We start from the raw sequence: 5,206 nt of genomic DNA, 5'->3' as shown, positions 1-5,206 counted from the left end.
GTTTCTAAGTGCCCACGGCCCTGCCGAGCTTTGGCGTCCGCTCAGCGCCGGTTCCGCAGTCGGCCTCGAATGACGAAAAATGACGGTCTCCTCCTGGAGCTCACAGCCAACTTGGCAAAAAGTTTCTAAGTGCCCACGGCCCTGCCGAGCTTTGGCGTCCGCCCAGCGCCGGTTCCGCAGTCGGCCTCGAATGACGAAAAATAACGGTCTCCTCCTGGAGCTCACAGCCAACTTGGCAAAAAGTTTCTAAGTGCCCACGGCCCTGCCGAGCTTTGGCGTCCGCTCAGCGCCGGTGCCGCAGTCGGCCTCGAATGACGAAAAATAACGGTCTCCTCCTGGAGCTCACAGCCAACTTGGCAAAAAGTTTCTAAGTGCCCACGGCCCTGCCGAGCTTTGGCGTCCGCCCAGCGCCGGTTCCGCAGTCGGCCTCGAATGACGAAAAATAACGGTCTCCTCCTGGAGCTCACAGCCAACTTGGCAAAAAGTTTCTAAGTGCCCACGGCCCTGCCGAGCTTTGGCGTCCGCCCAGCGCCGGTTCCGCAGTCGGCCTCGAATGACGAAAAATAACGGTCTCCTCCTGGAGCTCACAGCCAACTTGGCAAAAAGTTTCTAAGTGCCCACGGCCCTGCCGAGCTTTGGCGTCCGCCCAGCGCCGGTTCCGCAGTCGGCCTCGAATGACGAAAAATAACGGTCTCCTCCTGGAGCTCACAGCCAACTTGGCAAAAAGTTTCTAAGTGCCCACGGCCCTGCCGAGCTTTGGCGTCCGCTCAGCGCCGGTTCCGCAGTCGGCCTCGAATGACGAAAAATGACGGTCTCCTCCTGGAGCTCACAGCCAACTTGGCAAAAAGTTTCTAAGTGCCCACGGCCCTGCCGAGCTTTGGCGTCCGCCCAGCGCCGGTTCCGCAGTCGGCCTCGAATGACGAAAAATAACGGTCTCCTCCTGGAGCTCACAGCCAACTTGGCAAAAAGTTTCTAAGTGCCCACGGCCCTGCCGAGCTTTGGCGTCCGCTCAGCGCCGGTTCCGCAGTCGGCCTCGAATGACGAAAAATGACGGTCTCCTCCTGGAGCTCACAGCCAACTTGGCAAAAAGTTTCTAAGTGCCCACGGCCCTGCCGAGCTTTGGCGTCCGCCCAGCGCCGGTTCCGCAGTCGGCCTCGAATGACGAAAAATAACGGTCTCCTCCTGGAGCTCACAGCCAACTTGGCAAAAAGTTTCTAAGTGCCCACGGCCCTGCCGAGCTTTGGCGTCCGCCCAGCGCCGGTTCCGCAGTCGGCCTCGAATGACGAAAAATAACGGTCTCCTCCTGGAGCTCACAGCCAACTTGGCAAAAAGTTTCTAAGTGCCCACGGCCCTGCCGAGCTTTGGCGTCCGCCCAGCGCCGGTTCCGCAGTCGGCCTCGAATGACGAAAAATAACGGTCTCCTCCTGGAGCTCACAGCCAACTTGGCAAAAAGTTTCTAAGTGCCCACGGCCCTGCCGAGCTTTGGCGTCCGCTCAGCGCCGGTTCCGCAGTCGGCCTCGAATGACGAAAAATGACGGTCTCCTCCTGGAGCTCACAGCCAACTTGGCAAAAAGTTTCTAAGTGCCCACGGCCCTGCCGAGCTTTGGCGTCCGCCCAGCGCCGGTTCCGCAGTCGGCCTCGAATGACGAAAAATAACGGTCTCCTCCTGGAGCTCACAGCCAACTTGGCAAAAAGTTTCTAAGTGCCCACGGCCCTGCCGAGCTTTGGCGTCCGCCCAGCGCCGGTTCCGCAGTCGGCCTCGAATGACGAAAAATAACGGTCTCCTCCTGGAGCTCACAGCCAACTTGGCAAAAAGTTTCTAAGTGTCACATCTGTGAAAAAACGACTAAGTGTCAACTTTCGAAAAAACGGCTAAGTGTCAACTTTCGAAAAAACGGCAAAGTGTCACATCTCTGAAAAAACGGCTAAGTGTCGACTTTCGAAAAAACGGCTAAGTGTCAACTTTCGAAAAAACGGCAAAGTGTCACATCTCTGAAAAAACGGCTAAGTGTCACATCTCTGAAAAAACGGCTAAGTGTCACATCTCTGAAAAAACGGCTAAGTGTCGCCTCTCTGAAAAAACGGCAAAGTGTCAACTTTCGAAAAAACGACAGAGTGTCGCCTCTCTGAAAAAACGACTAAGTGTCGACTCTGAGAAAATGGCAAAGTGCCCACGGCTCTGCGGGCTCGTGCATCCGACCCGCGCCGGTTCCCCAGCCGGCCTGATATAAGGCAAAACCAGCCTCTCCGCCTGGAGCTCAGAGCCAACTTGGCGAATATTTTCTAAGTGCCCACGGCTCTGCGTGGCTACGGCGTCTGCCCAGCGCCGGTTCCTGGGTCGAACCCCGAGGACGAGGAATGCCGGTCTCCGCCTGGAGGTCCCAGCTTAATCGGCGAAAATTTTCTAAGTGCCCACGGCTCTGCCGGGCTCGTGCATCCGACCCGCGCCGGTTCCCCAGCCGGCCTGAAATAAGGCAAAACCAGGCTCTCCCCCTGGAGCTCAGAGCCAATTGTGGCGAAAAAACGACTAAGTGTCAACTTTCGAAAAAACGACTAAGTGTCAACTTTCCAAAAAAACGGCTAAGTGTCGACTTTCGAAAAAACGGCTAAGTGTCAACTTTCGAAAAAACGACTAAGTGTCGCCTCTGAAAAAACGACTAAGTGTCGCCTCTCTGAAAAAACGACTAAGTGCCCACGGCTCTGCGGGGCTTGTGAGTCCGCCCCGCGCCGGTTCGGCGGTCGGCCTCAAAAAGCGAAAAATCAGCCTCTCTCCCTGGAGCTCACCAAAAATTTGTCGAAATTTTTCTAAGTTCTCCTCGAGGTACCAGGGGGTGAGGTACCCGGGCTAAGGTGCAGTACCTTTTTTGGTCTTCAGGTGCGCCAGAGTACAATGAAATGGTCCCAGTAGTCAGTGTACTCATCGACTTTCCCCCCGTTTTCCAAAGCACCCCGTTTACGAGTATGGAGGAGATGGTGCTGGTCTCCCCACGGCGTCGGACACGCCGTCCTCGACAGCACAAGGTCGGATAGAAGACCTGAAAAGCGCCGTGGCACGCGCTGGAGGTGTCACTGTGGCGAAAAAGTGACTAAGTGTCAACTTTCGAAAAAACGGCTAAGTGTCAACTTTCGAAAAAACGGCTAAGTGTCAACTTTCGAAAAAACTGCTAAGTGTCAACTTTCGAAAAAACGACTAAGTGTCGCCTCTCTGAAAAAACGGCAAAGTGTCAACTTTCGAAAAAACGACTAAGTGTCAACTTTCGAAAAAACGACTAAGTGTCACCTCTCTGAAAAAATGGCAAAGTGTCAACTGCGAATGTGGTGGTGCATGGAAGGAAGTGGAGGACGGCCGCCTCCTTAAACACAGGCCGGAGAGGAGCGTCAGGGCCAGGCTCCTCAAACATGGACCGAGTGTCGCCCTTAACACAGACCAAGGGGAGGACGGCCGCCTCCTTAAACACAGGCCGGAGAGGAGCGTCAGGGCCAGGCTCCTCAAACATGGACCGAGTGTCGCCCTTAACACAGACCAAGGGGAGGACGGCCGCCTCCTTAAACACAGGCCGGAGAGGAGCGTCAGGGCCAGGCTCCTCAAACATGGACCGAGTGTCGCCCTTAACACGGACCAAGGGGAGGACGGCCGCCTCCTTAAACACAGGCCGGAGAGGAGCGTCAGGGCCAGGCTCCTCAAACATGGACCGAGTGTCGCCCTTAACACGGACCAAGGGGAGGACGGCCGCCTCCTTAAACACAGGCCGGAGAGGAGCGTCAGGGCCAGGCTCCTCAAACATGGACCGAGTGTCGCCCTTAACACAGACCAAGGGGAGGACGGCCGCCTCCTTAAACACAGGCCGGAGAGGAGCGTCAGGGCCAGGCTCCTCAAACATGGACCGAGTGTCGCCCTTAACACGGACCAAGGGGAGGACGGCCGCCTCCTTAAACACAGGCCGGAGAGGAGCGTCAGGGCCAGGCTCCTCAAACATGGACCGAGTGTCGCCCTTAACACGGACCAAGGGGAGGACGGCCGCCTCCTTAAACACAGGCCGGAGAGGAGCGTCAGGGCCAGGCTCCTCAAACATGGACAGAGTGTCGCCCTTAACACAGACCAAGCGGAGGACGGCCGCCTCCCTAAATACAGGCCGAACCGGAGCGCGAGTGTCGCTCCTTAAACACGGACCGAGTGGAGGACGGCCGCCTCCTTAAACACAGGCCGAACAAAATGACACAAAGTGTCAACTGCGAATGTTGTCCATCCAAGGAAGGAGCGTGATGCCCGGCCGGCTCCTTAAACACAGGCCGAGAGTCGCCCCGGACGGTCCGCCTCGCGGCGCCCGTCTGCTCGGATAAAATGACACAAAGTGTCAACTACGAATGTTGTCCATCCAAGGAGGGAGCGTGATGCCCGGCCGGCTCCGAAAACACAGGCCGAGAGTCGCCCCGGACGGTCCGCCTCGCGGCGCCCGTCTGCTCGGATAAAATGACACAAAGTGTCAACTGCGAATGTTGTCCATCCAAGGAAGGAGCGTGATGCCCGGCCGGCTCCTTAAACACAGGCCGAGAGTCGCCCCGGACGGTCCGCCTCGCGGCGCCCGCCCGCTCGGATAAAATGACACAAAGTGTCAACTACGAATGTTGTCCATCCAAGGAAGGAGCGTGATGCCCGGCCGGCTCCTTAAACACAGGCCGAGAGTCGCCCCGGACGGTCGCCTCGCGGCGCCCGTCTGCTCGGATAAAATGACACAAAGTGTCAACTACGAATGTTGTCCATCCAAGGAGGGAGCGTGATGCCCGGCCGGCTCCGAAAACACAGGCCGAGAGTCGCCCCGGACGGTCCGCCTCGCGGCGCCCGTCTGCTCGGATAAAATGACACAAAGTGTCAACTGCGAATGTTGTCCATCCAAGGAAGGAGCGTGATGCCCGGCCGGCTCCTTAAACACAGGCCGAGAGTCGCCCCGGACGGTCCGCCTCGCGGCGCCCGCCCGCTCGGATAAAATGACACAAAGTGTCAACTACGAATGTTGTCCATCCAAGGAAGGAGCGTGATGCCCGGCCGGCTCCTTAAACACAGGCCGAGAGTCGCCCCGGACGGTCGCCTCGCGGCGCCCGTCTGCTCGGATAAAATGACACAAAGTGTCAACTACGAATGTTGTCCATCCAAGGAGGGAGCGTGATGCCCGGCCGGCTCCGAAAACACAGGCCGAGAGTCGCCCCG

This window comes from Syngnathus leptorhynchus, unplaced genomic scaffold (genome assembly GCF_054491065.1).
Source record: "Syngnathus leptorhynchus isolate UIUO unplaced genomic scaffold, UIUO_Slep HiC_scaffold_786, whole genome shotgun sequence".
Taxonomy (NCBI): Eukaryota; Metazoa; Chordata; class Actinopteri; order Syngnathiformes; family Syngnathidae; genus Syngnathus; species Syngnathus leptorhynchus.
Note: the sequence above shows the minus strand (reverse complement) of the source record.